Source organism: Penaeus chinensis, unplaced genomic scaffold, assembly GCF_019202785.1.
Source record: "Penaeus chinensis breed Huanghai No. 1 unplaced genomic scaffold, ASM1920278v2 CTG_3461, whole genome shotgun sequence".
Taxonomy (NCBI): domain Eukaryota; kingdom Metazoa; phylum Arthropoda; class Malacostraca; order Decapoda; family Penaeidae; genus Penaeus; species Penaeus chinensis.
This window is the reverse complement of record NW_025918156.1, coordinates 37,389-49,415: the sequence shown is the minus strand read 5'-3', so window position 1 is coordinate 49,415 and position 12,027 is coordinate 37,389. Positions and strand designations below refer to the sequence as shown.

Below are 12,027 nucleotides of genomic sequence, written 5' to 3'. Positions count from 1 at the left end.
CTGTCAGTGGGGACATTTTCTTACAACAAAGTGTCAGCGATACATGTATTCGTATAGATATCGCTTTAGCTATTTACAGAGAATCCGAATATCAGAATTCCCTTAGCCATTGTTTCAAGAACCTGTGTATCGGTATCGCTTTAGATAATTCTGTGTATCGATGTCCATCACTGATTATAGCAGCATCATTCTCATGATTACCATGGCAATAATCCTAATGTTGATGGCACCAATAACCGGACGCTATTAAACATAGAGATAAGGGTGATAATAAAGGAACTACAAGTAATAATGCAAATGCAAATGCAACTAATAATACTGATAATTCCAACAAAAGTGGCAACATAATAACAGCAAAGCGTTGTATGAAAGTACTCAAGATTCAAGATTGACTAGTAATCTGCATTTCTGATTAGGACTAGCTATATCATTTAGCTCCTTCTCGTGACCGTGGCGGCAATGTACATTGTACACAGATTTATAAGCATGTGCAATATCATTTTGCTCAGTTTCTTATGCATTATGTGTAGACCCTGCATTGTTTACAGAGTTGCACAGCTCCAAAATTGGCAAAAGGCTTTTAAGGCAGCTGCATAAAAGTGCTGACAAGTGATTTAGCGTTGCTTATAGTGCCGATAGTGGTCGGTTGTGATTGATGCATATATTGTGAGCATCTCAGTAATATGACTGGGATGTCATGATAATTCAGAATGCTGCCAAAATGAAAGATACATCATGAATGAAAATTTGAGCAGACACACAAGGTTAGTTAATGTTGGACTGGTAGATGCCAACGATCATACCACGTTGAAAGCACCGCTTCTCGTCCGATCAGCGAAGTTAAGCAGCGTTGGGTCTGGTCAGTACTTGGATGGGTGACCGCCTGGGAACACCAGATGCCGTTGGCATTTTATTATATATATGCTAAATGTGTTATGTCTTTCTTTGTCACTTGTAACAGCCCTGCTTCTAGTTGATTAATACATCAATTGAAATTATACTTCTGTCAATGCGAAATAGAGTAAGAGCCAACGCCGTCGGATTTAGAGTGAAGGATGGTCACGCTTTCAAATGATTATTATGCCCTTTATATGATCTCTATCATTAATTTCATCTAATTGTTAACTTACCAATCATTACCTTTTGTGGTTGGATTACAATTACATTTATTGTCATCGACATGCCTACTGTTTAATTGTCATTCCAATTGTCACCATTAATGTTATCACCACCATTATAATGATCACTCATGATTTACATTAATCATTACAGTACCATCATCACCATCATTGCCATGACAATAATGATAATGTTGATAACAGCAATAATCACTCTTGATACTTAATAACACTCTTAATACACAGAGTACTATGAGCGTAGCTGTCAGTTGTAAGTGTAATTGTTGTTACTGTGGCGTAGGAGACATCAGTAATATTCTTATGTTGCAATGATTTGGTAATCAACCTTGGTATTCGGCATTACATCAAAATTCACAAGCATGATACACGAGAAGGAAAAGAATTCTGCTGCAGCCACTCCATTGTATCAAATATTGAAGTGAGATATAGAGCTGTCAGTGGGGATATTTTCTTACAACAAAGTGTCAGCGATCCTTGCTTGGCATTGGCATAAATATCGCTTTAGCGATTTACAAAGAATCCGAATATCAGAATTACCTTAGCCATTGTTTCAAGAACCTGTATATCGGTACCGCTTTAGACAATTCTGTGTATCGACGTCCATCGCTAAATGAGAGCAGCACCACTATTATGATTAGCATGGCAATAATCCTAATGTTGATAGCAACAATAACCGAACGCTATTAAAAATAGAGATAATGGTGATAATAAAGGAACTACAAGTAATAATCATAATGCAGATACAACTAATGATACTGATAATTCCAACAAAAATGGCAACATAATAACAGCAAAGAGTTGTATGAAAGTACTCAAGATTCAAGATTGACTAGCAATCTGCATTTCTGATTAGGACTAGCTATATCATTTAGCTCCTTCTAGTGACCGTGGCGGCAATGTACATTGTACGCAGATTTATAATCATTTTGCTCAGTTCCGTTTGCATTATTTGTAGACCCTGCATTGTTTACAGAGTGGCACAGCTCCAAAAATGGCACAAGGCTTAAGGCAGGTGCATACAAGTGATGACATTTGATTTAGCCTTGCTTATACTGCCGATAGTGGTCGGTTGTGATTGATGCATATATTGTGAGTGAGTATCTCAGTAATATGACTGGAATGTCATGATACTTCAGAATGCTGGCAAAATGAAAGCTACCTTATGAAGGCAAATTTGAGCAGACACACAAAGTTAGTTAATGTTGGACTGATGGATGCCAACGATCATACCACGTTGAAAGCACCGCTTCTCGTCCGATCAGCGAAGTTAAGCAGCGTTGGGTCTGGTCAGTACTTGGATGGGTGACCGCCTGGGAACACCAGATGCTGTTGGCATTTTATCATATACATGCTCGATATGTAATGTATTTCTTTTTGTCACTTTTAACGGCCCTTCTTCCATTTGATTAATAGATCAGTTGAAATTATACTTCTATCAATACGAAATAGAGTAAGAGCCAACACCGTCGGATTTAGAGTGAAGGATAAACAGAAAACGAATAGGGGTATAACTAAAGCAAAGTGATAGTGATGGTGTTATCAATAACCACATTAATAATGATATTAGCAACACAAATAAGAATAAGATCATTGTAATTATGATATCAGGCTAACAAAAAGACTCACGATCAAGTTTTAGCAATAGATTTGGCAGCAGTTTTGAAGCTTTGGTTCTGTACCATTCAGATCCGGAAAATGACAATACGATTACCATTACTACTACCTACATGAGCACTATGAGCGTAGCTGTCAGTTGTAAGTGTAATTGTTGTTACTGTGGCGTAGGAGACATCAGTAATATTCTTATGTTGAAATCATTTGGTAATCAATCTTGGTAATCTGCATTACATCAAAATTTACAAGCATGATACACGAGAAGAAAACAATTTCTGCTGCAGTCATTACATTGTATCAAACATTGAAGTCAGATACATGGCTGTCAGTGGGGACATTTTCTTACAACAAAGTGTCAGCGATACATGTATTCGTATAGATATCGCTTTAGCTATTTACAGAGAATCCGAATATCAGAATTCCCTTAGCCATTGTTTCAAGAACCTGTGTATCGGTATCGCTTTAGATAATTCTGTGTATCGATGTCCATCACTGATTATAGCAGCATCATTCTCATGATTACCATGGCAATAATCCTAATGTTGATGGCACCAATAACCGGACGCTATTAAACATAGAGATAAGGGTGATAATAAAGGAACTACAAGTAATAATGCAAATGCAAATGCAACTAATAATACTGATAATTCCAACAAAAGTGGCAACATAATAACAGCAAAGCGTTGTATGAAAGTACTCAAGATTCAAGATTGACTAGTAATCTGCATTTCTGATTAGGACTAGCTATATCATTTAGCTCCTTCTCGTGACCGTGGCGGCAATGTACATTGTACACAGATTTATAAGCATGTGCAATATCATTTTGCTCAGTTTCTTATGCATTATGTGTAGACCCTGCATTGTTTACAGAGTTGCACAGCTCCAAAATTGGCAAAAGGCTTTTAAGGCAGCTGCATAAAAGTGCTGACAAGTGATTTAGCGTTGCTTATAGTGCCGATAGTGGTCGGTTGTGATTGATGCATATATTGTGAGCATCTCAGTAATATGACTGGGATGTCATGATAATTCAGAATGCTGCCAAAATGAAAGATACATCATGAATGAAAATTTGAGCAGACACACAAGGTTAGTTAATGTTGGACTGGTAGATGCCAACGATCATACCACGTTGAAAGCACCGCTTCTCGTCCGATCAGCGAAGTTAAGCAGCGTTGGGTCTGGTCAGTACTTGGATGGGTGACCGCCTGGGAACACCAGATGCCGTTGGCATTTTATTATATATATGCTAAATGTGTTATGTCTTTCTTTGTCACTTGTAACAGCCCTGCTTCTAGTTGATTAATACATCAATTGAAATTATACTTCTGTCAATGCGAAATAGAGTAAGAGCCAACGCCGTCGGATTTAGAGTGAAGGATGGTCACGCTTTCAAATGATTATTATGCCCTTTATATGATCTCTATCATTAATTTCATCTAATTGTTAACTTACCAATCATTACCTTTTGTGGTTGGATTACAATTACATTTATTGTCATCGACATGCCTACTGTTTAATTGTCATTCCAATTGTCACCATTAATGTTATCACCACCATTATAATGATCACTCATGATTTACATTAATCATTACAGTACCATCATCACCATCATTGCCATGACAATAATGATAATGTTGATAACAGCAATAATCACTCTTGATACTTAATAACACTCTTAATACACAGAGTACTATGAGCGTAGCTGTCAGTTGTAAGTGTAATTGTTGTTACTGTGGCGTAGGAGACATCAGTAATATTCTTATGTTGCAATGATTTGGTAATCAACCTTGGTATTCGGCATTACATCAAAATTCACAAGCATGATACACGAGAAGGAAAAGAATTCTGCTGCAGCCACTCCATTGTATCAAATATTGAAGTGAGATATAGAGCTGTCAGTGGGGATATTTTCTTACAACAAAGTGTCAGCGATCCTTGCTTGGCATTGGCATAAATATCGCTTTAGCGATTTACAAAGAATCCGAATATCAGAATTACCTTAGCCATTGTTTCAAGAACCTGTATATCGGTACCGCTTTAGACAATTCTGTGTATCGACGTCCATCGCTAAATGAGAGCAGCACCACTATTATGATTAGCATGGCAATAATCCTAATGTTGATAGCAACAATAACCGAACGCTATTAAAAATAGAGATAATGGTGATAATAAAGGAACTACAAGTAATAATCATAATGCAGATACAACTAATGATACTGATAATTCCAACAAAAATGGCAACATAATAACAGCAAAGAGTTGTATGAAAGTACTCAAGATTCAAGATTGACTAGCAATCTGCATTTCTGATTAGGACTAGCTATATCATTTAGCTCCTTCTAGTGACCGTGGCGGCAATGTACATTGTACGCAGATTTATAATCATTTTGCTCAGTTCCGTTTGCATTATTTGTAGACCCTGCATTGTTTACAGAGTGGCACAGCTCCAAAAATGGCACAAGGCTTAAGGCAGGTGCATACAAGTGATGACATTTGATTTAGCCTTGCTTATACTGCCGATAGTGGTCGGTTGTGATTGATGCATATATTGTGAGTGAGTATCTCAGTAATATGACTGGAATGTCATGATACTTCAGAATGCTGGCAAAATGAAAGCTACCTTATGAAGGCAAATTTGAGCAGACACACAAAGTTAGTTAATGTTGGACTGATGGATGCCAACGATCATACCACGTTGAAAGCACCGCTTCTCGTCCGATCAGCGAAGTTAAGCAGCGTTGGGTCTGGTCAGTACTTGGATGGGTGACCGCCTGGGAACACCAGATGCTGTTGGCATTTTATCATATACATGCTCGATATGTAATGTATTTCTTTTTGTCACTTTTAACGGCCCTTCTTCCATTTGATTAATAGATCAGTTGAAATTATACTTCTATCAATACGAAATAGAGTAAGAGCCAACACCGTCGGATTTAGAGTGAAGGATAAACAGAAAACGAATAGGGGTATAACTAAAGCAAAGTGATAGTGATGGTGTTATCAATAACCACATTAATAATGATATTAGCAACACAAATAAGAATAAGATCATTGTAATTATGATATCAGGCTAACAAAAAGACTCACGATCAAGTTTTAGCAATAGATTTGGCAGCAGTTTTGAAGCTTTGGTTCTGTACCATTCAGATCCGGAAAATGACAATACGATTACCATTACTACTACCTACATGAGCACTATGAGCGTAGCTGTCAGTTGTAAGTGTAATTGTTGTTACTGTGGCGTAGGAGACATCAGTAATATTCTTATGTTGAAATCATTTGGTAATCAATCTTGGTAATCTGCATTACATCAAAATTTACAAGCATGATACACGAGAAGAAAACAATTTCTGCTGCAGTCATTACATTGTATCAAACATTGAAGTCAGATACATGGCTGTCAGTGGGGACATTTTCTTACAACAAAGTGTCAGCGATACATGTATTCGTATAGATATCGCTTTAGCTATTTACAGAGAATCCGAATATCAGAATTCCCTTAGCCATTGTTTCAAGAACCTGTGTATCGGTATCGCTTTAGATAATTCTGTGTATCGATGTCCATCACTGATTATAGCAGCATCATTCTCATGATTACCATGGCAATAATCCTAATGTTGATGGCACCAATAACCGGACGCTATTAAACATAGAGATAAGGGTGATAATAAAGGAACTACAAGTAATAATGCAAATGCAAATGCAACTAATAATACTGATAATTCCAACAAAAGTGGCAACATAATAACAGCAAAGCGTTGTATGAAAGTACTCAAGATTCAAGATTGACTAGTAATCTGCATTTCTGATTAGGACTAGCTATATCATTTAGCTCCTTCTCGTGACCGTGGCGGCAATGTACATTGTACACAGATTTATAAGCATGTGCAATATCATTTTGCTCAGTTTCTTATGCATTATGTGTAGACCCTGCATTGTTTACAGAGTTGCACAGCTCCAAAATTGGCAAAAGGCTTTTAAGGCAGCTGCATAAAAGTGCTGACAAGTGATTTAGCGTTGCTTATAGTGCCGATAGTGGTCGGTTGTGATTGATGCATATATTGTGAGCATCTCAGTAATATGACTGGGATGTCATGATAATTCAGAATGCTGCCAAAATGAAAGATACATCATGAATGAAAATTTGAGCAGACACACAAGGTTAGTTAATGTTGGACTGGTAGATGCCAACGATCATACCACGTTGAAAGCACCGCTTCTCGTCCGATCAGCGAAGTTAAGCAGCGTTGGGTCTGGTCAGTACTTGGATGGGTGACCGCCTGGGAACACCAGATGCCGTTGGCATTTTATTATATATATGCTAAATGTGTTATGTCTTTCTTTGTCACTTGTAACAGCCCTGCTTCTAGTTGATTAATACATCAATTGAAATTATACTTCTGTCAATGCGAAATAGAGTAAGAGCCAACGCCGTCGGATTTAGAGTGAAGGATGGTCACGCTTTCAAATGATTATTATGCCCTTTATATGATCTCTATCATTAATTTCATCTAATTGTTAACTTACCAATCATTACCTTTTGTGGTTGGATTACAATTACATTTATTGTCATCGACATGCCTACTGTTTAATTGTCATTCCAATTGTCACCATTAATGTTATCACCACCATTATAATGATCACTCATGATTTACATTAATCATTACAGTACCATCATCACCATCATTGCCATGACAATAATGATAATGTTGATAACAGCAATAATCACTCTTGATACTTAATAACACTCTTAATACACAGAGTACTATGAGCGTAGCTGTCAGTTGTAAGTGTAATTGTTGTTACTGTGGCGTAGGAGACATCAGTAATATTCTTATGTTGCAATGATTTGGTAATCAACCTTGGTATTCGGCATTACATCAAAATTCACAAGCATGATACACGAGAAGGAAAAGAATTCTGCTGCAGCCACTCCATTGTATCAAATATTGAAGTGAGATATAGAGCTGTCAGTGGGGATATTTTCTTACAACAAAGTGTCAGCGATCCTTGCTTGGCATTGGCATAAATATCGCTTTAGCGATTTACAAAGAATCCGAATATCAGAATTACCTTAGCCATTGTTTCAAGAACCTGTATATCGGTACCGCTTTAGACAATTCTGTGTATCGACGTCCATCGCTAAATGAGAGCAGCACCACTATTATGATTAGCATGGCAATAATCCTAATGTTGATAGCAACAATAACCGAACGCTATTAAAAATAGAGATAATGGTGATAATAAAGGAACTACAAGTAATAATCATAATGCAGATACAACTAATGATACTGATAATTCCAACAAAAATGGCAACATAATAACAGCAAAGAGTTGTATGAAAGTACTCAAGATTCAAGATTGACTAGCAATCTGCATTTCTGATTAGGACTAGCTATATCATTTAGCTCCTTCTAGTGACCGTGGCGGCAATGTACATTGTACGCAGATTTATAATCATTTTGCTCAGTTCCGTTTGCATTATTTGTAGACCCTGCATTGTTTACAGAGTGGCACAGCTCCAAAAATGGCACAAGGCTTAAGGCAGGTGCATACAAGTGATGACATTTGATTTAGCCTTGCTTATACTGCCGATAGTGGTCGGTTGTGATTGATGCATATATTGTGAGTGAGTATCTCAGTAATATGACTGGAATGTCATGATACTTCAGAATGCTGGCAAAATGAAAGCTACCTTATGAAGGCAAATTTGAGCAGACACACAAAGTTAGTTAATGTTGGACTGATGGATGCCAACGATCATACCACGTTGAAAGCACCGCTTCTCGTCCGATCAGCGAAGTTAAGCAGCGTTGGGTCTGGTCAGTACTTGGATGGGTGACCGCCTGGGAACACCAGATGCTGTTGGCATTTTATCATATACATGCTCGATATGTAATGTATTTCTTTTTGTCACTTTTAACGGCCCTTCTTCCATTTGATTAATAGATCAGTTGAAATTATACTTCTATCAATACGAAATAGAGTAAGAGCCAACACCGTCGGATTTAGAGTGAAGGATAAACAGAAAACGAATAGGGGTATAACTAAAGCAAAGTGATAGTGATGGTGTTATCAATAACCACATTAATAATGATATTAGCAACACAAATAAGAATAAGATCATTGTAATTATGATATCAGGCTAACAAAAAGACTCACGATCAAGTTTTAGCAATAGATTTGGCAGCAGTTTTGAAGCTTTGGTTCTGTACCATTCAGATCCGGAAAATGACAATACGATTACCATTACTACTACCTACATGAGCACTATGAGCGTAGCTGTCAGTTGTAAGTGTAATTGTTGTTACTGTGGCGTAGGAGACATCAGTAATATTCTTATGTTGAAATCATTTGGTAATCAATCTTGGTAATCTGCATTACATCAAAATTTACAAGCATGATACACGAGAAGAAAACAATTTCTGCTGCAGTCATTACATTGTATCAAACATTGAAGTCAGATACATGGCTGTCAGTGGGGACATTTTCTTACAACAAAGTGTCAGCGATACATGTATTCGTATAGATATCGCTTTAGCTATTTACAGAGAATCCGAATATCAGAATTCCCTTAGCCATTGTTTCAAGAACCTGTGTATCGGTATCGCTTTAGATAATTCTGTGTATCGATGTCCATCACTGATTATAGCAGCATCATTCTCATGATTACCATGGCAATAATCCTAATGTTGATGGCACCAATAACCGGACGCTATTAAACATAGAGATAAGGGTGATAATAAAGGAACTACAAGTAATAATGCAAATGCAAATGCAACTAATAATACTGATAATTCCAACAAAAGTGGCAACATAATAACAGCAAAGCGTTGTATGAAAGTACTCAAGATTCAAGATTGACTAGTAATCTGCATTTCTGATTAGGACTAGCTATATCATTTAGCTCCTTCTCGTGACCGTGGCGGCAATGTACATTGTACACAGATTTATAAGCATGTGCAATATCATTTTGCTCAGTTTCTTATGCATTATGTGTAGACCCTGCATTGTTTACAGAGTTGCACAGCTCCAAAATTGGCAAAAGGCTTTTAAGGCAGCTGCATAAAAGTGCTGACAAGTGATTTAGCGTTGCTTATAGTGCCGATAGTGGTCGGTTGTGATTGATGCATATATTGTGAGCATCTCAGTAATATGACTGGGATGTCATGATAATTCAGAATGCTGCCAAAATGAAAGATACATCATGAATGAAAATTTGAGCAGACACACAAGGTTAGTTAATGTTGGACTGGTAGATGCCAACGATCATACCACGTTGAAAGCACCGCTTCTCGTCCGATCAGCGAAGTTAAGCAGCGTTGGGTCTGGTCAGTACTTGGATGGGTGACCGCCTGGGAACACCAGATGCCGTTGGCATTTTATTATATATATGCTAAATGTGTTATGTCTTTCTTTGTCACTTGTAACAGCCCTGCTTCTAGTTGATTAATACATCAATTGAAATTATACTTCTGTCAATGCGAAATAGAGTAAGAGCCAACGCCGTCGGATTTAGAGTGAAGGATGGTCACGCTTTCAAATGATTATTATGCCCTTTATATGATCTCTATCATTAATTTCATCTAATTGTTAACTTACCAATCATTACCTTTTGTGGTTGGATTACAATTACATTTATTGTCATCGACATGCCTACTGTTTAATTGTCATTCCAATTGTCACCATTAATGTTATCACCACCATTATAATGATCACTCATGATTTACATTAATCATTACAGTACCATCATCACCATCATTGCCATGACAATAATGATAATGTTGATAACAGCAATAATCACTCTTGATACTTAATAACACTCTTAATACACAGAGTACTATGAGCGTAGCTGTCAGTTGTAAGTGTAATTGTTGTTACTGTGGCGTAGGAGACATCAGTAATATTCTTATGTTGCAATGATTTGGTAATCAACCTTGGTATTCGGCATTACATCAAAATTCACAAGCATGATACACGAGAAGGAAAAGAATTCTGCTGCAGCCACTCCATTGTATCAAATATTGAAGTGAGATATAGAGCTGTCAGTGGGGATATTTTCTTACAACAAAGTGTCAGCGATCCTTGCTTGGCATTGGCATAAATATCGCTTTAGCGATTTACAAAGAATCCGAATATCAGAATTACCTTAGCCATTGTTTCAAGAACCTGTATATCGGTACCGCTTTAGACAATTCTGTGTATCGACGTCCATCGCTAAATGAGAGCAGCACCACTATTATGATTAGCATGGCAATAATCCTAATGTTGATAGCAACAATAACCGAACGCTATTAAAAATAGAGATAATGGTGATAATAAAGGAACTACAAGTAATAATCATAATGCAGATACAACTAATGATACTGATAATTCCAACAAAAATGGCAACATAATAACAGCAAAGAGTTGTATGAAAGTACTCAAGATTCAAGATTGACTAGCAATCTGCATTTCTGATTAGGACTAGCTATATCATTTAGCTCCTTCTAGTGACCGTGGCGGCAATGTACATTGTACGCAGATTTATAATCATTTTGCTCAGTTCCGTTTGCATTATTTGTAGACCCTGCATTGTTTACAGAGTGGCACAGCTCCAAAAATGGCACAAGGCTTAAGGCAGGTGCATACAAGTGATGACATTTGATTTAGCCTTGCTTATACTGCCGATAGTGGTCGGTTGTGATTGATGCATATATTGTGAGTGAGTATCTCAGTAATATGACTGGAATGTCATGATACTTCAGAATGCTGGCAAAATGAAAGCTACCTTATGAAGGCAAATTTGAGCAGACACACAAAGTTAGTTAATGTTGGACTGATGGATGCCAACGATCATACCACGTTGAAAGCACCGCTTCTCGTCCGATCAGCGAAGTTAAGCAGCGTTGGGTCTGGTCAGTACTTGGATGGGTGACCGCCTGGGAACACCAGATGCTGTTGGCATTTTATCATATACATGCTCGATATGTAATGTATTTCTTTTTGTCACTTTTAACGGCCCTTCTTCCATTTGATTAATAGATCAGTTGAAATTATACTTCTATCAATACGAAATAGAGTAAGAGCCAACACCGTCGGATTTAGAGTGAAGGATAAACAGAAAACGAATAGGGGTATAACTAAAGCAAAGTGATAGTGATGGTGTTATCAATAACCACATTAATAATGATATTAGCAACACAAATAAGAATAAGATCATTGTAATTATGATATCAGGCTAACAAAAAGACTCACGATCAAGTTTTAGCAATAGATTTGGCAGCAGTTTTGA

General features: G+C 37.2%; 8 non-coding genes across 8 annotated transcripts; all 8 read left to right on the top strand.

The window, feature by feature from the left end:
• The first annotated feature begins 789 nt into the window (after positions 1-789).
• Positions 790-908, top strand: LOC125024693. The gene has a single exon (XR_007114798.1). It is a non-coding gene; the product is annotated as a 5S ribosomal RNA (ribosomal RNA).
• A 1,447-nt stretch (positions 909-2,355) lies between these two features.
• On the top strand, positions 2,356-2,474 carry LOC125024717. The gene has a single exon (XR_007114821.1). It is a non-coding gene; the product is annotated as a 5S ribosomal RNA (ribosomal RNA).
• A 1,390-nt stretch (positions 2,475-3,864) lies between these two features.
• Positions 3,865-3,983, top strand: LOC125024692. Its single transcript, XR_007114797.1, has one exon. It is a non-coding gene; the product is annotated as a 5S ribosomal RNA (ribosomal RNA).
• Positions 3,984-5,430: 1,447 nt separating this feature from the next.
• On the top strand, positions 5,431-5,549 carry LOC125024716. Its single transcript, XR_007114820.1, has one exon. It is a non-coding gene; the product is annotated as a 5S ribosomal RNA (ribosomal RNA).
• A 1,390-nt stretch (positions 5,550-6,939) lies between these two features.
• On the top strand, positions 6,940-7,058 carry LOC125024691. The gene has a single exon (XR_007114796.1). It is a non-coding gene; the product is annotated as a 5S ribosomal RNA (ribosomal RNA).
• A 1,447-nt stretch (positions 7,059-8,505) lies between these two features.
• Positions 8,506-8,624, top strand: LOC125024715. Its single transcript, XR_007114819.1, has one exon. It is a non-coding gene; the product is annotated as a 5S ribosomal RNA (ribosomal RNA).
• A 1,390-nt stretch (positions 8,625-10,014) lies between these two features.
• LOC125024690 lies at positions 10,015-10,133 on the top strand. Its single transcript, XR_007114795.1, has one exon. It is a non-coding gene; the product is annotated as a 5S ribosomal RNA (ribosomal RNA).
• A 1,447-nt stretch (positions 10,134-11,580) lies between these two features.
• Positions 11,581-11,699, top strand: LOC125024714. The gene has a single exon (XR_007114818.1). It is a non-coding gene; the product is annotated as a 5S ribosomal RNA (ribosomal RNA).
• Positions 11,700-12,027: the final 328 nt, after the last annotated feature.